The sequence below is a fragment of the Leopardus geoffroyi genome, chromosome C1 (genome assembly GCF_018350155.1).
Source record: "Leopardus geoffroyi isolate Oge1 chromosome C1, O.geoffroyi_Oge1_pat1.0, whole genome shotgun sequence".
In the NCBI taxonomy this organism is placed as follows: domain Eukaryota; kingdom Metazoa; phylum Chordata; class Mammalia; order Carnivora; family Felidae; genus Leopardus; species Leopardus geoffroyi.
In genome coordinates this window covers 30,039,747-30,062,635 of record NC_059328.1, presented here as the reverse complement: position 1 = coordinate 30,062,635, position 22,889 = coordinate 30,039,747, and the positions used below count along the sequence as shown (strand labels likewise).

General features: G+C 47.8%; 1 long non-coding RNA gene across 2 annotated transcripts in view; it reads left to right on the top strand.

The window, feature by feature from the left end:
- Nucleotides 1-13,991: 13,991 nt before the first annotated feature.
- The window catches only part of LOC123597657, an 87,020-nt gene continuing 78,122 nt past the window's right edge, over nt 13,992-22,889 (top strand). The window contains exons 1-2 of one of the 2 annotated variants that reach the window (XR_006712199.1): nt 13,992-14,297; nt 17,493-17,732. This is a non-coding gene — a long non-coding RNA (uncharacterized LOC123597657). The remainder of the gene's footprint in view (nt 14,298-17,492; nt 17,733-22,889) is intronic. The other variant, XR_006712198.1, reaches the window with a different exon arrangement.

Sequence of the window (22,889 nt, the reverse complement as noted above, 5' to 3'; positions counted from 1 at the left end):
TTATTTATATTTTGGTTCTGGTTGCCCTGACCAAATACCGATCTCTTTTTATAGTTTTCGGGACTTGTTTTATAAATTCTCTCAAAACATACACTAATTTCAGCTTCACAGGATTGTTCTGGGATCCACTGCTGGGCAGGGGAGGGAACCCCAGAATTCCTCACTTTGCAAATTGAGGTGCTTCACTTAGACTGTGAGCCCCCTGGGGGCAGGGGCTCTTTGATCCTTCTTATATCCCCAAAGCCCAGTAAAGAGTCAGTCCCTAGCAGGAGATCAATAAATATTTGTCCAATAACGAAAGAATGAACGTCATTCAGAATGGCCCTTCGCAGGGTGGCTGAATTTCCTCAACAACATGGTCTTGGTTGACCAGTGACCAAGGAACTATTTCGTTGGACTTACAGAGATCCCCCAAATGCAAGAAGCCAGCTTAATGGTGTAGGCAGGAATCCTGATCATCCTTAGTACATTTGTGTCTTACATTCAAAAGGACCTTAAGAAGGTCAGCGTTGACCAGAGATTCACCAGTTTTCAAGAAGTCACGTCAAAGAGAGTGTGGGAAGAGATACGCATTAAAAACAGTATGTAATGTGCATTTGCAGGTTACTGCTGCACGGCTGGGTGAGGCTGCTCTGGGTCTCCCCTTCTGAAGGGTAGGATTTGTGGCCACTGTGAAGCTTCTCTGGGTGGCTCTGAGCCTCTAGGAGGGTCTTGCACACCTCCTGCTTAGTCCGCAGAGGAAGCTGGAAGTGAGGCCATCTCTGCTGCTTTGGTGGGTTGGACTGGCTGGAGAATGGTCTGCCCTTTCTCTTCGTTTCTCTTTGCTTTACATCCCCACCAGCTGGTGCTCAGTGAGCCTGCTTTACCCAGCCAGGTCAGACATCATGGCAGCTGCAGATACATATGCATATTGTTTGAATTATTTTTGTTTTTAAAAGCTCATTATTTAAATAAATGCCTTAAAATATTTAGGACACTAAAGGCTTATTGCAGGATCATGCCTATGCCATCCTTAGGGCCCATGGAAGCTCTCACAACTTTCATGGTATCCATACTGGAAGTTAGAAAAAAATCTGTACTTTTTTTTTTTTTTTTTTTTTTTTTTTTTTTGAGGCACTGACTGTGATTTGCATGTATTTATTTGTGCGATTGTTCACTAAATCAACCTTCCCCACCAGATGTGAATCTCAGGTCTGTTTTGATCACCAGTATTCAGCGAAGGGCTTAATAGGTACTTGGTGATGGGTAAATATTTGTTGAATGATGGGTGAGTGTTGAGGGGTTTGGCTCAGTTGTGGATTGAAGGAGAAGGATGGGTCCTCCTCTGACCCCATCCAGGCCTCAGTGAAGGAAGGCTCAGAGCTCTCAGAAGATAACCACCGGCCCCGGAGCCCCCGAGAGCCCTGGAAGGCGCCGCGGGGAGGCCCGCCTTCCTGGAAAGCCTCTCTTGGAATTGTCTTCAAAAGCTGCGACGCAGCCCCCGGAGTTTGAGCACGAATAAATCATTAGCATTTTATTTACAATTCTAGGTTTACAATTCCTAGAAAAGGATCCTGCTGTTCAGTGCGGATTCCTGCTTTGCTGCCTTCCCGCAGCGCCTCCTTCGTCTCTCGTCTTTGGGGGAAGGCGTTATAGCTCAAGGCTCATTTTGGACCGGCGTGGGGTGTGGAGCCGACGCACCGAGGGGGTGGCCTCGAGGTGCGCCACTTTGGGGGTCTCGCGTTTCCCGACGACCCCGAGCGGAGAAGCCCTATCCTCTCCCTTATCACCGGGAAAGGAGGTTTGATTCCAAGACGGCCGGAGACTTGTCCAAGGTCACACAGCTCGTGCTGAATTTGCAGCCGAGTCCTTGGCCTCCAAGCCCAGCCTCGCTGCCGCAGACGCCCCGAGCCCTCTCCGCCCCAGCCTGGCTCCAGTCCCCCCGCGGCGCCGGCCCGTGGCGCCCGCTAGATGGCAGCCTTGGTCTCCGCCGCGCAGCGCGGGCCGCGAGGGGACTCAGCGGGCGCCGCCGCCACGCTCTGGACCGGTTGGCCTCGCGGGCTGCTCCAAGGGAGGCGCCTCAGTTGGCACCCAGGCCCGGGGTTGCAGGGTCCATGCGACCAAAGGAAGAGAGTTGCTGGAAAGCAGTCCAGGATCCCCTGCCTGGGCTGGAGCGAGGGCTTGCTCCAGGCTTTCCCGGCGCGGGGTCCGAGGGCTCCGGGAGCGCTGCGGGGCGGCGGGCGCTTCCAGCCCCGGGGCAACCCCCTGGGCAATGCGGGACGCGAGTCCAGGGCCTGGTTGGGCCGGCCCTCGAGGCCAAGCTGGGTGAAATCGGCGGCCGGAGGTCACCTGGCCTAACCCGATCGGGCCCTTTAGACGTGGCCTGGGGTTAAGCCTGCCTCCTGCTCTCATCCCCAGACTTGGTTGTGAGGAGTCTCGCACTAGCTGCGCAGCGACCTGGGGTTAGTCACCGCGGGCCTCTTAGCCACAGCGACAGTCCTCCCACCCAAGAGCCACAATGGCAGGTGGAGTCATACCTGCCCCTCCCCACGGTCCAGCCACTGGAGAGAGGCGGCCGTTTGTGCAGAGGAGGCAGCCTTGGTGCTGGTGGTGGCGACAGTGGGGCAAACGCTGCCTTTCCCAGAGTAGAGAGAAGGTGGGGCCCAGGGGGCTGGGGTCAGTCCTGTTGTCCCTAGAGAGTATGATAGGAAATATGGATTGATTTTATTGCCCCTTTTCTTTCAGGCTCCAATTCTTAGGGTGTCTGCCTTCCAGGATCCTCCATTACTCTGCTGGGAGCTGCCTCCTGGGCAGGTGAGGTCTGCAAACACCTCCCACCTCCCTTCTCCAGGGAAATTCTTCCTCTGGAGGTAGCTTTTGTGCTTTCTAGGAAGGAAGGGGGCTCAACCGGAACTTGTTTTGACCTAGTGGCTGTTCTTATGCATCTGTCGGTGACATGGCTTCCGGTTCTGGGACACGGGGCCTTGCCTTGGGGCTTGGACATGGGGACACTGAGGCCCAGAGGGGGAACACCTCTGTCAAGGTCACTCCAGGGCAACCAGGTGTTTCAGTCTGGGATTCTTGCTGCCAGCAAGTCTTGCTCAGAAGGCTTTTCTATTTAGTCCTCGCCAAGTTCTGCAGTTTGCATTGATTTTGAGAAGCATGGAGGCTTTGTCCCAGAGCGAACGGACCATTAGGGCCTAGGAGCGGGGTCAGGCATTGAATGGGCGTCCTCTCTCCTGTGGGCCTCTAGGCCACGCCTGGCCCAGTGGGGCCCTGCAGGCCAGGTCTGATGAGGGAGGGCCCGCTGCGCAGTTAGGGAATGGTGGTGTGAACGTCCACTGATCCTGTCACCGGGGAAGGTGGCCTGCCTGGCGGTGGAGGGAGTACCCACCACTTGCCCCTCTGTTAAGATTACAATTTCCATGAAGGAGACGCTTTCTAATGGAGGCTGTCAAGTCGGCTCAGGCCGCAATGGTTCAGAGCACTCCCGCCACCGAGAGCCCCGCGACTCCAAGGGGATCCCAGGCGTTAACCGTGCCTTGCGTACCAAGGACGCAGAAGGCGGCCAATTTCGATTTCGAAGGGGACTCGGATCTGGCACCTGTCAGGCCCGCCGTCAAATTACTCGGTAATTATTCCGCACAGCCGTGCAATCGGCGGGGTCGCGGCGAGCCCGCCAGCCACGGAGGGGGGAAGGCGAGTGTCCCCGAGGCCCCGGGGCGCGCTCGGGCGGAGAGGGGCCTCTCTGGGGCCGCCGGGCAGGGCCCCCTTTGACCGCGCGCAAGCACCTAGAGCGGCCGTCCTTACTGGCAGCGGGAGAGTCTGTGTGTGTGTGTGTGTGGGGGGGGGGGGAATGGCAAAACTTGTGTCGGCGGCGGCGTCAGTCTTGCAAAGGGGGGTAACCAAGCGGTTTGCAGCGCGTTCCGTTCCCCGCGCGGCCGCCACCGCCTCTGCCGCTCCGCGCCTGCAGGGGAGGGGGAGGGGGAGGAGGTGACCGAGTTCACGTCCCCACCGCTGCCTCTCCTGGAGTGATGGATGGCTGTCTACTCAGGCGGGGGAGCGCCTGCACAGCTTCCTCTGCAGGGAGCCGCGCTCGGCCTCCCACCCCCGGCGCTGCGGCTGCCGCAGGCTCCCGGCCCCGAACGCTCGCGGAGGCCTGGCCCGGGGTCCCTTACCCAGGTCGGTGGTTGTGCGTTAATGAGACCCGTCGTCTTTGGTTCCATCCGAATCCGTGGCAATCTTGCACAAACGTCCATCCCGTCTTCCGGGCTCCGGGGTTTCGGGCCTAACCTTTTACAACAGACCCACAGTGGGTTTTCCTTCCTCACGTCTCCGACGTGGAGGAGGTGGCGGGACTCGCCCGAGTTTTCTCTGGGTGGCATTTTGTGCTTGGGTTAGGGAACAACTTACCTCCTGGGAGACAGATCACAGAGGCTGGCTTTTTGTCCCTCTCTTCTTTAAAAGAGAGTACACGAAAAAGTCCATCAATCGGAGGCTGTGGCTAATCAGTTAATTGTAGGACTTCGATTCGATTTTGTCTTTCTCCTCTCCCTCCCTCAAATGTTCTTTGTATATCTTCTGTAGTTGGGACTTCTGAAATCAAACCCTGGGGTGGGGAGGGGAGTTTGGGTAGATTGGATTTAGAGGTAGATTGGGGAGAAGCCTCTCCTGTGGGAAGGGGCCTTTATTTTGCAGTTTGCTTCATTCAGGGGATCCTTGGGTCCAGTTCATGATGCAAAACCAAACCCCAGCTGGGGCTTGAGGGCAGGATGGGTAGATGCTACTGCACCTGGGGCCCAAAGTGCTTTAAAAAATGCATTAACAGCAACGATGATGCAAATAATAATGCAGGGCAGCCAGCATTTCTTGGGCACCTAGTATGTGTCAGGTACTGTGCATTTAATCTCCATTATCTTCCTTAATCTTCAGAGCAGTCCTTTGGACGTAGGTGCTATCGTTCTTCCCACTTGGTCGAGGAGGAAACTGAAGCTCAGAGAGGTTAATTAACTTGCCTCAAGTGACACAGCTGGAAAGGGACAGAGGCAGAACTCCGCCTAAGTTCTGACTTCAAAGCCTTGGACTTAATTACTCTATTATTGCAGAAACTTGGAGTCATCTTGCTGCAAAGCACATTTGTATGTTGGGAAATACCCTTCAAAATTATTTTACGGTTTTGCAATGAGTGGATATTTGGCTTTGCTGCTTCTCTCTGTGTTTGAAAAGCAAACCCAAAACCATTCTGTCACTCTCCAACGGGTCAGCCAGGTTAGAGAAAGAAACCGCTGCATTTCACTGCTGGCTTACATAAAAGAGAAGTTGCCCTAGAAGTATTTGTCTTAAGAAATGATGCGTTCATGTAACTAATATTTAGTGCACTTACTGTGAAGTCGCCTGGAGTGTCTTCCTTTTCCACCGTCCTCTCTTCCTGGCGTGCCCCAGGATCCCGGACAAATCTCTTCTCCCTTGGTACCACATTGTACCTGCCTTTCACCTTCTGTGAGGACGCAGAGGGCTATCCCATGAGGAGGCTCTGCACGGACTGCTCAGCAGAGTTGGCCCAGAGCCACGGAGAGTGAGAAACTTTCAAATTTCAAAACTGCCCTGGGCCAATTTAATAAACTCTTGCCACCTCCATTCTTTCCACATTTTTGAATTCTCAAAAATTCACTCCCATCTAAGATGCGTACAAGAGTGGAAGGATTTTGGAATGTTAATAATGCAGAATTTTATAGCGTAGCAAGGTGAATTCTCAAGGGGGTAGTGGTTAACATCTGCTTTCTCTTCCCAAGATAACAATGGGGGAAACCTGTGCTCTGCACACACACACACTAAGCCAGGATTGTGAGAGCTGAGTTTCCCTCTCTCCTTCTCAGCAAAGAGGTAAATTGTCCCCAGATCCAACACTGGGAACAATAACCAGAAAACTTGGATGTGGCAAGAGTGACAGTGATAGGACACACACACACACATACACACACACACACACCCCCACCCACCAGTAATCCAAAACAAAACCAAAGCCAAATCTCTCAGGGGCACTTCCTGGGCTGTGAAAAAGACTTTCTTCCAGGGGGTCTGGAAGATGGCAAGAAGCTCTCCGCTTCGGCCCAGTGAGGCAATTCTTAGCAATCAGCATCAGAGCTGTGGTCCTGACATGTCACCCTAACCCTAACCCTGGGAAGTAGCAGGATGCTTTGTGACTGAGAGAGCTCAGTCAGTCTCTGGTTCTAGATACAGGCTCTGGAGCATTTGGGGAAGGGGTCCTGTGCTTGTCCTCTGAAGGTCTGTGCTTCTGTCACCCTATCTGCCCTCCACCGTGACAGATAGCGACTGCCAGTGAGCTCTGGAAACAGAGGCGCCCAGGTCTCAGTTTCACGTCTGCCCATGTGAGCCTCCCAGGCTTCTCATTGTAAAATGGAGGTAATAGGACTGGCCTCATGGGTTTTGGGTTGCTTAGCATGGCTCAATACATGGTAACTATTTTAAAAACACACACACACACACACATAAATATAGTCCACACTTGTTTTCTAAGACCCATTTCACACCCTTTGAGCTGCTCATTTTAGGGAATAAAGTGCTCTGTGACTTGGAACCAGGCGACCCAGAATATAATTTCTGATCTAGCCTTGCCCTATAGACTCGCTTGGATAGCTCTATGGAAATGATCCAGATTCAAATCTAGGACCAGTGCAGACATGCTTTTTTAAGGGAATCTCTTGGTTAGTTTTATCGGTTAAAAAAAAAAAAATGACCCAGAAGTTATTTTTAAAAATGAAGGATGCCAACCTTTTGCTTGCAGCTACCTAGGGATTTTTATCACGGGATTTGGGAGCTGAAACAAATGTTCCTGTATGTTGCAACAATATCTTCCAGCTGGCAGAAATGCAGGGAAGTGGCCAGGGCCTCATTGTGTAGATACCATTTTAGCCGAATATTGGAAACCCTGAACTGGTGCACCCGCCCGCTTCTCTCTGTCGCTTGCATAATGCAATTTAAATCCCTTGTTAATTTCCAGGTCGAGTTTCATTCATGAGGATAATCTTTAATTGATGTTAAATATAGGGATCAAGTTAAGTGCATTATTTCTTTTTTACAAAGTGCTAATTGTTCATGTTCTCATAAATTATTTTCTCTTCTCATGAAGCAGGTTTTATGAAAGAACTTTTCAGCCAGTGCTTTTAACCTCATTGTATGAATATTATCCTGTAATCAGGAGGTCGCTCAGGTCCCTCATGTGCTGATGATCTCTATGTCACCCTTCGGAGCAGAAAGGAGAAGAAAAATGAGCTCGTTTTGAGCGTATCTATATATGGGTGGCTCACAGACATTAAAACAATATTTGTACTCAAACATTAAAAATTTTTTTAATGTTTATTTGTTTTTGAGAGAGAGAGAGAGAGAGTAGGAGAGGGGCAGAGAGAGAGGGAGACACAGAATCCCAAGCAGGCTCTAGGCTCTGAGCTGTCAGCACAGAGCCCAATGCGGGACTCGAACTCACAAGCTGTGAGATCATGACCTGAGCCAAAGTCGGATGCTTAACTGACTGAGCCACCCGAGTGCCCCCCTCAAATGCCGCTTACTCATTTGTAAGTGTACAGTCAGCAGTGAGTACATTCACAGGGTGCCACCAATCGCCAGAATGCTTTTCATCTTGCAAAACTGAAACTCTGTACTCATTAAATAGCTCCCCATACCTCCCTTTCCCAGGTGATGGGCACTGGGGCGGGGGAGGGGGCACCTGTTGGGATGAGCACTGGGTGTTGTATGGAAACCAATTTGACAATGAATTTCATATTAAAAAAAAAAGAAACCACCATTCCACTTCTCATGTCTATGAATTTGGCTACTCAAGGTACCTCCTATAAGTGGAGTCATAGAGTATTTTTTTTTTTTTTTAGGTGACTGGCTTATTTCACTTAGCATAATGTCCTCGGGGTTCATCCATCCATCTGTCAGAATTTCCTTCCTTTTTAAGGCTGACTACTATTCTGTTTTATAACTATGCCACATTTTGTTTTTCTACTCATCCACTGATGGACACTTGGGTTACTCCCACCTTTTGGTTGTTGTGAATAATGCTGCTATGAACATAGGTGTAGAGCCTGAAACTATTTCTGATTGTTTCATTTATTCTAAAAATGTTTAACCATGTTCAGGAAGCCCCTGTGCTCAGCTTCCATAAGGAGATGAGAAAGACGGTATGTCTGCCCTCAAGGAGCTTGCAGAAAAAGAAAGACCAGACGATAGTATTACCAACTACTTCCCGAGTTCTTACACGCATCGTCTTACTTAACCTTCTCTATGACCCTCTAAGGGAGGTACTGTTTTATTCCTATGTTACACATGAGGTAAGTGAAGTTCAGGACCATTAAGTCACTTGCCCAAGATCATCGCACTTGAGGGAACTAGGACTTGAACCTAGGTTTGTTTGACTCCAAATCTCGCCCTTAACCCAAACAATATCCCGCCTCGTATGGGCATAAAGCCCCATAAAAAGAAAGTAGGGGAACTGTGTTCCTCAGGATGGTGGTGGACATTGGGCTGGGAGGGCTCAGACGGGATGAGATGACTCCTCTTGGGATCAGAGCAGGCTTCTTGGGGAAAGTGATGTTTGGGCTACAGCTGGGAGGGGGAGGAGAATGTGGGTGGGCAGAGATAAGAGGGAAGAGGTTTTATGGGAAGGGACAATGAGAACAGAGACCCAGGGGAGAGAGGGCAGGAGGAAAGGAAGGAAAGCAGTTTGGGTGGAGTATGAGGGCACTCGCTGGGAGATAAGGCTGCAGGGATGTGCCTGGAGTCAAGCCATCTGAACAGCAAGGGCTGAGAGATGCGACTCTCATTGGGGAAGCCGAGGACCAGGAGGAAAACCAAGTCAGGTCTCCAGACTCTAGGCCGGTGCTTATTCCACGGGAGTTGGGAAAGGTGGAGGGTCTTGTTATGGAGGTGATGGGAGAGCACTGAAGGTGCTTTGGCAGAGGGATGATGTGGTTAGGACTGTCTTGGGCATTTTGACCTTGTATACTGAGCCCCAGAACCACAGGGCAGTCTTAGATGTGAGGATGGTGTCAAGGGCAGTGGCACCTACTCAAGGGCCCTGCTGGTTTTGGCTGTGGGCCTATGCTGGGCGGATGGGGCGGGCCCTTCCCTCAAACTGCTGGAAGCCAGTAATTGTCTCCCTGCAAAGCTACTGAGTTTGCTCCTTCCATCATGGGTAAATTTCCAGACCTTTTTTTAAAACAACTGGAGGCAGTTGGTGGAAGGGTGGTTAGGAGCACAGGCGTTGGAGACAGACAGGTGTAGGTTGGACCCACCTCTTGGTGCTATAGCTGTCTCAGTGCAAAAGGAAGAATGCAGCAGGACTCAGGTGCAGATTGAATGCAATACAGTGTGGACGCAAGGAGGGGTTTCTGGCTTCAGGAAGCACTCGCTCAACGCGAGTACTACCACGGGTGTTCCCAAGATGGCTCAACCAAGTGTTTTCTCTTCAGTAGCAGCCCCACTGGGGGTGGTCAGCACTGGCATCCATGCTGCAGATCCTGCCCTTGATCTAGAACAACACAGAAACCAGACAGGGCCAGAGGCCAATGGTGGGTGTTAAGCATCCAAAACTGGATTTTGTCAGCCCTGCTCACTGGCCGATCAGGAAAGCTGGCTGTTTGGGACTGAAGAAGTCAGACCTTTCTGTTCGTTCATCCATTCCACAAATTATTATTGGTCAATGGCCTGCTTTGGCGGAAATTTCCCGAGTGATATCTGCACGTGGAGGTAGGCGAAGCCCCACACAGGCTGGCCTTGGCATTGTACCCAACTTCTACCCAAGGCTTGGCCCTTCACAACCCATTAAGGCTTTTTGGTGCATGCTTGTGGCATGATGTATTTTTGACATATGAGTGCATCTTGTTTATTTTTTTTTTCTATTCCCCGATCTCTGTGCTCCAGTAGCCTGGCCCTTCGAATTCCTCTGCCTCATGGATTCTTGCACAGGGCAAAGCAAGAATAAAAGCCAAGGCTCCTTGAATAAATGGTGTCTCACAGAGTGGGGATTGCATTGGAAATCATCAAGAGAAGACGGAGACTTCATGGAGCTAGAAAGGGAGAGAGCAGGGGGTCCCTCCAAGAGAATTGCAGGGCCCCATTTCCAAGAGAGATAACATGACCTCAGAAGGCTGGCTGTGTGGCCTGGAGATAGCAGAGCTGGTGGGGCTGTGAGGTTGGGCCTCCCCGGCATGTCCTTGGGAACAAGTAGGGCAGGTGACTGCTGGTGACTGGGGGGGCCTCTCTGAGGCCCAAGACCCCAAGACCCCGGAGCAACCCCGGGGCAAGGAGAACCCCAAAAGTGAGTGATAACATCGCCATGGCTTAGAGGGCTGGGCCTTCAGAGCTGGGCTTAAACTTATTTAAAGAAAAGACATATACTCCTTGGACACTCGAGTTTGAAGATTGCACTGAGTATCTGCCACACTCCACCTTAGCCACACGGCCCCCAGAGGGAAGCCAGGCAGGCATCGATGGCCCCTGGGACTCGATGGCTCTGGGGCTCTGGGAGGACAGAGGTGGAGATGTCCTAGGCTGGAGAGGGATGGAACAGGCCGGGGGGGGGGCAGCGGGGAGGTTGGAGGGCTGGTTTCCAGAGGCTGTGGCGGCACAGGAAGGTATCAGCCAGGTGGATGAAAGGATGATGGGAGGTCCCGGCAGAAGGAAAAGCACGTGTAGAGGTAGGAGAGGGTAGTGTGTTGAGGGATCTGAGGGAGACCAGGTTACGGGCAGTTGCAGATGGTGAAGGTACGGGAGGGTGTGAGTCCGGGTCCGTGCGAGTGCGTGCCTCTGTCCCCCTCGCACGCTATTCTCCAGCCCTTCCGACTTCCTCCATGTCCCCCCCTCCACCGTGTGGCTCTTCTCTTGCCGTCAGATCTTGGATTCACACGTGCCGTTCCCTGTGCCTGGAACTCACTTCCTCCTTGTCCCCCAACCTGCCTAACTTTGAAAATGATTTGTACTGGCACAAGTAATGCTCGAATCCCTCCTCTTTTCAAAGATAGTTTTATTTAGATATAATTCACATACCATAAAACTCAGCCTTTTAAAGCCTACCATTTAGTAGTTTTTATATATTTACAAGGTTGTGGAACTGTCCCCACTGTCTAATTCCAGGACATTTTCACCACCACCACCACCACCCCCCCTCAACTCCCCCAAAGAAAGTTTGCACCTATTACCAGTTATTTCCTGTTTTCTGTTCTTGTCCCCATCTGAGCGAATGCCCTCTCCCCAACTCCTGGTGACCACTAATCTTTCTGTCTTTATGGATTTGTCTCTTCTGAACATTTCATATAAATGGAATCATACAATACGTGGGCTTTTCTGACTGGCTTCTTCCACTTAGCATCATGTTTTCAAAATTCTTCCATGTTGTAGTGGGGGGTCAGTACTCCATTCCTTATTGTGGCTGAATAATATTCCACGGTGCAGATATCCATATTTGATTTATCCATTCATCAGTTGACGGACTTTTTTGTCCACTTTGGCTATTGTGAAAAACGCTGCTGTGAGCATTCACATACAAGTCTTTGTGTGGACCTATGTGTTCAGTCCTCTTGAGTATAGATACCTAGAGGTAGAGATGCTGGGTCAATGGTAACTCTGTTTAACTGTTTTCCAAAACAAGTTAAATGGCTGCACCATTTTGTGTTCCTCCTGGCAGTGTTGAGGGCTCTAATTTCTGCCTGTGCTGTGGGTCTGTTTGGTTATCGCCATCCTAGTGGGTGCGAAGTGGTATCTCCTTGTGGTTTTGATTTACATTTCCCTAATGACTAATGATGTGAGTTTCTTTTCATGTGCTTATTAGGCATTTGTATACCTCTTTTGGAGAAATGTCTGTTTATATTCCTTCCCCATTTAGAAAATTCAGTTATTTGTCTTTTTATCATTGAGCTGTAAGAGTTCTTTATATATTGTAGATACAAGTTCCATACTAGATATGTGATCTGCAAATATTTTGCCCTATTTGTGGGGATTGTCTTTCCTTCCTTTCCTCCTCCCTTCCTTCCTCTTTTTTCTTTCTTGCTTTTTCATTCTTTTTCTTCCTTCCTTCCTTCCTTCCTCCTTCTCTCCCTTCCTCTTTCTTTCTTTCTTCCTCCCCCCCTTTGTTCTTCCTTTCTTTCTCTCCTTCCTTCCTCCCTCCTTCCCTCTCTTTCCTTTCTTCCTTTCTCTCTTTTCTCACTTCTTTCTTTCTTTCTTTCTTTCTTTCTTTCTTTCTTTCTCCCTCTCTTTCCTTCCTTCTTTCCTCCCTCCTTCCCTCTCTTTCCTTCCTTCCACCTTCCCCCTCTCTCCCTTTCTTTCTTTTTCTTTCTTTCTTTCTTTCTTTCTTTCTTTCTTTCTTTCTTTCTTTCTTTCTTTCTCTTTGTTCTTCCTTTCTCTCCTTCCTTCCTCCCTCCTTCCCTCTCCTTCCTTCCTTCCTTCCTTCCTTCCTTCCTCCCCTTCTCTCCCTTCCTCTTTCTTTCTTTCTTCCCTTCTCTCTTTGTTCTTCCTTTCTTTCTCTCCTTCCTTCTTCCTTCCTTCCTTCCTTCCTTCCTTCCTCCCTTTTTGCAGCATGGAGGCTTTTAATTTTGGAGCAATTCAACTTCTCTTCTTTGTGCTTGTGAGCTTTTGGTATCGTACCTAAGACACCACTGCCTAACCCGAGGCCACAACTATTTACTCCCATGTTTTCTTCTGAGTTCTACAGTTTCAGCTCTTATATTTAGGCCTACGATCCTTTTTCAGTCAACTTTTGTACACCATGGTGTGGCTACCCCATAGTACCAGTACCCTTTGTTCAAACAACTGGTCTTTCCCCACTGAGATATCTTGACACCTTTGTCAAACATCAACTGGCCACAAATGTCAACACTTAATTCTGGACTTCTGATTCTATTCCATTGATCTGTACGTCTATCCTTATGCCACTGTCACACTGACTTGATTTGTGGTACGTATGGCCCCCTCCCCTCTCTCCCGTCACCCCCAGGCAATTGCAGTGCTCAGCACACACATGGCGCATGAATGGTAGAAAGTGACAGCCATTCCCGCTGATGCTGGGATACCAGGTGCCTGCACGCATACACCCGAACCTCAGGGCTCCTTAGCTTCTTCTTAAAAGGTGCCACCCGGAGCACAGGCTCCTTCTCCAGCCTCCTCTTTTGAATTCACTCGTTCCTGAGAACCTTCCTGGGCCAGAAAACTTTAGTCCTACGAAGTGCACGCCTCAGTCTACAGAGCAAAGTCCCAGACAGACTTTGCTCCCGGCTGCTTCCCCCGGCAGTGCGCGAGCTTCCTGGCTGTCAAGACCTCTGCCACTTCACCCCTCGGAGCCCCGTTTACCGTGACAGTATTAATACCCACCTCTCAGGGTTGTTGAAGAATAAATTAGATAACGTGTCAAGCACTGAGATAAGTGCTTTCACAAGCATGGACTCCTGTGAGATACGTACCCAGCTTCATCTGTAAGGGTGGGGAAACTGAGGCACACATAGAAGAGGTTGTAGACCAGGGCCCCGTATCATTGCACTCAAACCCGCGCCTGGCGCCAGAGCCTGTTCGTCCGGTCCGGAGCTGCAGGGACGGAGGGCAGGGGGCTTCCCGGGGAGAAGACCCCCGATCGGGGTAGGCTGTGGGGCGAGGCCTCGCCCCTGCCCCGGGCCCTTCCGGCCTCTCCTTGCCTGGCACGCCGTCCCAAAGTGGGGGGTCTGGCCGGACAGGGAGACGGCAGGGGCCCCCCAGAGGCAGCCGCGGGCCGCTGCGTTCCGCTCTCGCTCTCGTGGCCCCAGCGCTCAGTCAGCGGCCCGGGACTCGCGGCGCGTTCGGGCTGGAAACTGACACAAAAGAACAAACAGGGAGGCGTCTAAAATGCTAATGCGGCGCCCGCGCGGCTGGCGGCGGCGCAGCCCGGGGCCGCGGTCACGCCGCCGTGGCTCATTATTGCCGCCGGGGGCCCGCGGCCGGGAGCAGCGGGACGCGGGGCCGCACGCGGCGCGGCTGATGGCGGCGCTGATGGCGCGGTGGCGCGGCCCGCGGGCGCAGCGGGCGCCGGGCCTGCCGCGGGCTGCGCGCTCCGGGGCCCCGGGCCGAGCGGCGGGCCCGCGCCCGCCGCACTCCTCGTTCCCAGTCATTTTCTAATGAAAAAGCCTTGGCTTCTTTGAAAATCCAAAGGGCGCCGGACGCTAGCGGAGAAGAGCCCCAACAAGACGGCGAATGCAGAAAGTAAAAGGCCGGCGTCCCTCCAACCCGTCCTTCGCAAATCTCTCCAGAGAGATCCAGCCTTTACAGATCGGAAGGTAGCCCCGCCGACTTTTTTAATGCTCATAACAATTGGATTTAAAACAAAAATCAAAAGGGAATCGTAGTTTATTTCCCTCACCCCTAAATGCAATCCTGATAAACATTCTGGTCTCTCACTTGCTTTTTTTGAAGTAAGAATGTGACTGGAGATCTTAACCAGGTTATCAGGCCTAGCTCGATCTAATTCTCCCCAAAAGTCCTGTGATATTCCAGGGTATCAGGGTACAATAGCCAATATAACCTTTCTTCCGTTGCCACGAATTAAATACTTGCTACATGCCAGGCTTTTGCATAAGCACCTTACCTGTACGGTGTCATTTTTTAAGTTATTATAACAGAGGCAAGTGTAATAATTCCCTTGAATTAATGAAGAAAGGGGCACAGAGAGGTGAAGGAACCTGCCTGAGGCCACACAGCTAGTCAAGTAGCAAAGGCAGGAGTGAAGCTGGGTGGATTTGACTTGGAAGTCTCGCCCTTCTCCCAAAGCTCAGTGCCCAGCCAGGTGGATCATTCAGGTCACTGAATACTGGTAGGGGGCCCTTTCCCTGCTCTGGTAGTTCTTTTCCCACAAAGTCTACTTCAGTGCTTCTGTGGGATTCTGCTGATTTCTTCCTGGTGATTCTACCCCAATTATTTTGATCTGGGGATCAAAGCATTGAAATTATATATATTTGGTTAAAAACAAGTCCTAGTGGCTATGAAGTGAAAAGTGGTTCTACCGTCCCAGATTTCCAGCTTCCTTTCAGAGGAAACCCTTGTTAGCAGTTTTTGTGTGTCTTTCTAGACATTTGCAGTGCCTGTGCTTTCCCATACAAGTGGTGGCATACGAGATAGGCTTCTGTAGCTTGCTTTTTCCAATTAACATTATATTTGCAGATCGTTTTGTATTGGCAGAGATAGATCGATTCATTCTTTTTCTTGTTGTTCTAAAATTCAGTTTTGCTTTTTGCAATAGATAATACATTCAAAGCATTCAAACATCAAAATAGTAGAAATAAGAATGCATTGAGAAGTCGATTCCAGTCCCTGTCTCCTCTGTGGGGGTTCCTCTCCCACCTTGGGCATCTGCTTTTATTAGCGTCTCTTTATACAACATTTACTGTACTTCTGATGTATTTAACTATCCTATTGGTGAATGTTTAGGGCTTTCAGGGTTTTTTTTCTTTTTCTTTTTTTGGCGATCGCATAAAGCTGTAGTGACTATTCTCGTACGTACTTTTTGCACACGTTTGTGAGTGTATTTGTAGGAAACATTCTTTAATTTTAATTTTTTTAAATGTTTTACTTATTTTTGAGAGCAAGTGAGAGACAGTGCATGAGTGGGGAAGGGGCAGAGAGAGAGAGAGAGAGAGAGAGAGGAGACACAGAATCCGAAGCAGGCTCCAGGCTCTGAGCTGTCAGCACAGAACCCAATACAAGGCTCAAACTCAAGAACCCGCAAGATCATGACCTGAGCTGAAGTCGGTTGCTTAAGAAGTTGGTCGCTTAATCGACTGAGTCACCCAGGCGCCTCCTGTAGGAAACATTCTTAGAGGTCAAATAGCTGTATCAGAGGTGCCTGGGTGGCTCAGTTGATTAAACATTTTACTTCGACTGAGGTCATGATCTCGCGGTTCGTGAGTTCGAGCCCCACATTCGGCTCTGTGCTGACAGCTCAGAGCATGGAGCCTGCTTCGGATTCTGTGTCTCCCCCTCTCTCTGCCCCCTCCCCTGCTCACACTCTGTGTCTCTCCGTCTCTCGATAATAAATAAACGTTGAAAAAAGTAAAAAAAAAAAAAACAAAACACAAAAAGATCACTGCATCAAAAGACACGTAGGTTGAAAATTTTCAACTTCTTGCCAATTTGTCCTTCAAAGAACTTGCACGAATTTACACTCCTATTGACAGTACACGAGCATATGTTGGCATCTTCTTGTTTCCACCTGCAAATGGTATTGTTACACTAAATTTTTTTTTGCCAATCTGATAGATGAAAAATAATCTGTTGCAGTATTTCATGATGATCGAAGCAGAACATCTTTTCAGGTGTTTAAAAGTGATTTCTATTCCTTTTTTTGTTTGTCACCATTTTTCTTTTTCTTAAATTTAATTAATTAATTTATTTTTACCATTTTTCTATTGGGTTGTTGGACATCTTCTCGATCTCTGAAAGTTCTTACATCATGTGGACATTAGCCTTCTCTCAGTTTGCCATTTTCTTTTGCGTTTGTATTTGTTTTGTCTGGTAGACATTTTCAAACTTTTGTGTAGTTATATTCGTTAGTTTTGAAATAATTCGTGGAACATGTATCTCACTTAGATCTTAAAATCTTTTCAAAATTTCAAATGTTTTTCATGTTTTCTTTTGTATTTTTATAGTTGTATTTAATATTTAGATCCTATATCTATCCAGAATACGTTTTAGTATAAGAAGTGAGGTCAGGATTTGACTTTTCCCCTCAGTATGCATAGCCAGCTGTCCCAACACTAGTTATAAAATAATAAAAAATTTCCTTATTGTTTTGAAATGCCAGCTTTTTTAATACACCAAATTTCGATATGTGTTTATTTCTAGACCCTCTATTCTTTTCATTGATTGGTTTGTCTATTCATGATTCGGTACTGAATTTTTTTTTTTTTAAGTTTTTATTTATTTATTCAAGTGATCTATCCCTACACCCAACATGGGAATCGAACTCGTGACTCTGAGATCAAGAGTTACACGCTCTTCTGACCAAGCCAGCCAGGCACCCCCAGTACCAAATTATTTTAATTACTGATGCTCTGTAATACGTTTTCACATGTAGTAGGGCTAGTCCCCATACCCGTTACTATTTCTTTTGCCAGAATTTTTCTGGCTCTACTTACATGTTTCTTTTTTCACATGAACTTAAGATTTACTTGTTTTGTTCCAAGAAATATCCATTGGTACTTTATTTATTTATTTTTAAGTCCTCTCTACACCCGACGTGGGGCTCGAACTCAACATCCGTAGATCAAGAGTCACATGTTCCACAACTGAGCCAGCCAGCCTCCCCTCCTGTTGGTACTTTAATTGGGATTATATTACACTTATAGCATTAACTTAGGGAGAATTGATATCTTCCGTGAGTCTTTTAAATCAAGATCACATTATGACTTTCATTTACTCTGGGGCAGGCGCAGTAAATTCTCAGCAAGTATTTAATTCATTCCTTCTACGTTTTGCAGCTTCTTGTACATGGCAGGGCTACATACCTGGTTCTGGCTGGTGAAATATGAGCAAAGGTGACATGTGACACTTTGGAGCTGAGGCAGTGACAAACCCAAGCGTGGTTCTCTGCGTTCTCTTCCCTTGCTTTGGTGATCGTGGGAGCATGAGGCATCACGGGATGAAGGCAAGCCTATTGCTGAGCCACACGTGGAGGACAACTGTCTCCAACTCTCACCCAGATACACAGCTGAGTTCAGGTGAGAAAAATAAGCTTGTGTTGTGTTAAGCCACTGAGATTTTGGTGGTGGTTGTTTCTGCAACGTTTAGCCTATTCTTTCTCTCTTTTTCTCTCTTCCTTCCTTCCCTCCTTTCCCTCTCCTTTCCCACCCCTCCCCTTTCTTTCTCTCCTCTATGCCCAACATAGGGCTTGAACTCACAGCCCTGCAATCAAGAATTGCACGCTGTACCAGCTGAGCCAGCCAGGTGCCCCTAGCCTATGCTTTCTGTTACACCCTCAGTAGAGTTTTAATGTTTTACTCATAGATCCTGTGCATTTCTTATTAGGTTTATTTCCTTTTATTTTACTATTATAAATGAGGTTTCCTCCCTTCCTGTATATTTTTCTAATAGCTTGTGGTTTATGTATAGGAAAGCTATCAATTTTTATGTATTACGTCTGTAATCAGTCACCTTACTGAAGCTCTTGGATTTTTGAATAGATTTTTAGTTGATTCTCTGGGGTTTACCTTTCCTTTTTTCCTTTTTATTCTTATCTATTTGCTAGAATGGAGGTTGAAAACTAACTGCTGTAGGACCAGGTGTATTTTCTGTATTTGCAAAATAATTCAACCATCTTTTTAAAAAAATCGAGAGTTTGTGCCGATATATTAAAGCTGAAATTCCAGCTTCACTTGAAATTTTAGGTGGTTAGACAACACTGGGCTGGTATTCCTGCCGGGAAAAATACACTGGAGCGCACGAGCCTCTGCCCTGAGATAGGTCCTGATTCTAGAGTTTAGCCAGTCCCTATTTTTTAAATTTAATTTAATTTTTTAATTTTTATTTTTGAGAGAGAGAAACACAGAGCGTGAGCGCGAGAGGGGCAGAGAGAGAGAGGGAGACACAGAATCCAAAGCAGGCTCCAGGCTCTGAGCTGTCAGCACAGAGGCCGACGCGGGGTTCGAACCCACAAACCATGAGATCATGACCTGAGCTGAAATCAGATGCTCATCTGACTGAGCCACCCAGGTGCCTCTAACTAGTCCCTGTTTTTAAAAACCTAATTATCTTCACTTTTAAAAATTACCTGCATGACCCCTGAAGGCATTTGAGTTTGTAACCTTGCTGGCACTTTCAGAAAGAAATTAAATAATACTGGTGATAGAAAGTATCCTTGACTTATTTCTGACTTTAATGGCAGGGCTTCTAGCATTTTACTGTGAAGTATGAAGTTGGTTCTTTCCTCTAACATTTTATTATGAACAAATTCAAATACAGAAAAGTTGAAAGAATTGCGTAGGGAACACTCATTCCCAGCTCCTACTTGGCTACAATTAACATTTCATTATACTCGTTTTATTACATTTTTATCCATTTACCCTTCCCTTCCATCCATCAATCCATCTTATTTATTTATTTTTGATGCATTTCAAAGTAAATTGAAGACATCAGTACACTTTACCTCCAAAAATTTCAGCATACATGTCATTAACCAGAGGTCAATATTTGCTTGTTTTTTTTTTTTGAGGTAAAATTTACGTACAACTTAATGCGCAAATCTTAAGTATGCCATTCTATGAGTTTTGATAAATTCATGTTCTTGTGTAACCCAAACTCTTATCAGGATTTAGAATATTGCTATCATTCCAGAAAGTTCTGTTGTACTCTTTCCCAATTCAGTCCCTATCCCCCAACCTCAGGCAGCCACAGTTCTGATTCTTTTTCTACCACAGATCAGTTTTACCGATTCTAGAACTTGCTATAAAAGGGATTGTACTCTTGTGTAACTCTTCTTTCACAAAGCGTGTTTCTGAGACTCATCCATGTTGCCACAGATATCAACAGTTCTTTTTATTGTTGAATATTGTTTCATTGGTATGGACTGAATGTTTGCATCTCCCCCCAAATTCACATGTTGAAGCCCAAACTCCCAATGTGATGGTATTTGACTATGGGGCCTTTGGGCGGCAATTAGGGTTAAGTGAGGTCATTAAGGTGGAGCCCTGGTCTGATGGGATCAGTGCCCTTACAAGAACAGACACCAGAGAGCTTGTTGTCTCTCTCCTCCATGTGAGCATGCAGGGAGAAGGCGGCCATTTGCAATCCAACGACAGAGCTCTCACCAGAACCTGACCATGCTAGCGCTGTCTTCTTGGACTTTCAGCCTCCATCCAGGACCATGAGAAAATACATTTCAGTTCTTTAAACTGCCCAGTCTATGGTATTTTGTTATGGCAGCCTGAGCAGATTCAGACACGCATTATATGACTATATCACCATTTGTTTAACCAGTATCCTGTTGTTTGGTCCTTTCCGGTTTGGGGCTAATATGAATAATAGTATTATGAACATTTATGTATAGGTCTTTTGGGATATTTGCTTTCATTTCTCTTGGGAAAATTCTTAGGAGTAGGATTGCTGGATTGCAAGGTTGGTGTATATTTAGTTTTATAAGAAAGTAACAGACATTTTCTCCCTTTTTAATTTTTTTTTTTTTTTGAGAGAGAGCGTGTGAACAGGGGAGAGGGGCAGAGGGAAGGAGAGAGAATCCCAGGCAGGCTCCATGCTCAGTGTGGAGCCTGACGTAGGGATTGATCCCACAACCCTGAGATCATGACCTGAGCCAAAATCAAGAGTCAGACAGTCAACCGACTCAGCCACCCAGGTGCCCCCAGACCTTTTCTCCACGTGTTTTGCATGTCCACCAACAATGTGTGGGAGTTCTGGTTGCTCTGTGTCCTTGTCAACACTCAGTGTGGTCTGGATTTTGTTTTGATGCTCAAGGTGTGTAAATCATGTTCATGAAATACCCATCTATTCCTATTTTATTATGAGTTTTTTTTCCTCTGTTTTTAAAATCTGGAAAGAATGTTGAAATGTATAAATTCTTTTCTAGCATCTATAAGATGATCCTTATTATTATTTTTTATTTGTTGTTATAGTGAATTACAGTAACAGATTTTCTAAAATTGAACCAGCCTTGCATTCCTGGGATGAACTCCATGTAGTCATGGTGTGCTGGCTTTCTTTCTTTCTTTCTTTCTTTCTTTTTTTTTTTTAAAGATTTATTTATTTTTGAGAGACAGAACGCAAGTGGGGAAGGGGCAGAGAGAGAGGGAGACAGAGGATCCGAAGTAGGCTCTGTGCTGACTGCAGTGAGCCCAATGCAGGGCTCAAACTCAGAGCTGTGAGATCATGACCTGAGCCGAAGTCGGATGCTCAACCGATTGAGCCACCCAGGTGGCCCTGTATGCTGATTTTCTAATATGTGGCAGCACTCTGGTCGCTCGTCCTCTATTTAGATTGTTAATCACTATTTGTAAGTAAGACAAACCAGCTTCATGTTGGGTTTTTCCTTTGTGAGTTTTTAATGTTATACTGGCTTTGAAAATGGATTCAGAAGCTTTTTTTTTTTAGCATCCTGGGCTCTGACCCGGTGATTTTGGACTTGTGGTTTCTGTATGATTTTCTGTCTGTCGGTTGGTTGATTTTGGCATAAAAAAAATAAATAAACGTTACTAGCAGGCATGCTACCCGTTGTGTGGTCATCACACAATATGCTGTAGCCACAATATGCTGGGGCAGCACAGCTATTGGTTAAGAGCACAGGCTCCGAACCCTGACGGGGCCACATTCTAGCTCTGCCGTTTTCTGGCAGCGTGGGGGCAGCTGGGGCTCCAGGAGCCAAATGCCTGGGGCACGGTAAAGAGACAAAGAAATTCTCATCTATGACACGGGGACAGTAATAGTATCTACTTCCCAGGGGGAGTTAGGGGATGGATGCAGTGCCGGGTGAGGGTACCAGCTGAGAGCCTGGTACACAGTAAGCTTGTGGGAGACACTATGGTGAAGCTGGTTCTAACCCCTCAGTCAAGTGGAATCAGTCAAACACTTGCAGTTCTCTGTCAATCCACAGAATTCATGTCCTTTCCTTGGGAGCAGCTTTTTCTTACCGTTTCCCCTAGACACAGGGTGAGGATGTGAGAAGAGCCAGCCCAAGTTCCCCGGGAAGTTCACCTGGGTTGGTGATAAGAGCCGTCTTCTAGATGGGTGCAGCCAGACTTGCTCGGACCCACAGAGATTAGGTACCAGGCGTGACGTCTTCTCTGTCACCCATTTCCTTGCCCCGCTCCCTGCTTTCCTTGAAGGTGTGAAGCTGACGAGTGCTCTGGAGCAGGCTAGGTTCCTGGATGTTGCTGGATTTTCTGTTTTTTTTTTTTCTTCTTCCTGTATCGAATGATTCTAGTTAATTAAAAACGTTTTTTTAAATGTTTATTTATTTTTGAGAGACAAAGACACAGAGTGTGAACAGGGGAGGACAGAGAGAGAGGGAGACACAGAATCGGAAGCAGGCTCCAGGCTCTGAGCTGTCAGCACAGAGCCTGATGTGGGGCCCTAACCCACAAACGGTGGGATCATGACCTGAGCCAAAGTCGGATGCTCAACCCACTGAGCCACCCAGGCGCCCCAGCTAGTTAATTTTTTTAGAAGCTGGGTTTAAGACTTTCCTCTTATCATCCTGCCTCGGCAGGGTGGGGTGGGGGGGTGGATGGCTTCCTGGCTCTCCCCACTGAAGAGGCAAGAAAGCATGGGAGGTGGAGGGGGGACAGAGGATGCTTTGGAAGGGCATGAGCCCTCTATCCCAGCAGGTCTTTGAGAAGAGGCAGGACGGCCACTAGATATGGACACTGCGGTAGGGATTCAGGCAGTGGATGACGGGGGTGTCTGGGGAGTGAGGTGGGGGACTGTGATTAACTAGTGGAAAGGTCTTAGAAGGTGGATGGAACTGGGTACCTGGGTGGCTCAGTCAGTTCAGCGTCCAACTTCAGCTCAGGTCACGATCTCATGCTTCGTGAGTTCAAGCGCCGCATCAGGCTCTCTGCTGTTAGTGCAGAGCTGGCTTTGGATCCTGTGTCCCCTCTCTCTCTCTCTCTGCTCCTCACCACTTGCCCTCTCTTTTTCTCAAAAACAAATGAACGTTAAAAAAAAAAAGGTAGACAGAACTAATAACACATTCCATAATACAATAGTGTGATCTCTGGCAGGTAACTGCTTTTCCGTGCTTCAGTTTTCCCATCTGTGAAATGGGTACAATAATGGGCTAAAATGCTGTTTCTTTTCACCCAGAGATTCTGTGAAGCAGGAAGGATTTTTCTGATGTTTAGCCAGAAGAACCCTTGTTTTTAGCACCTGCC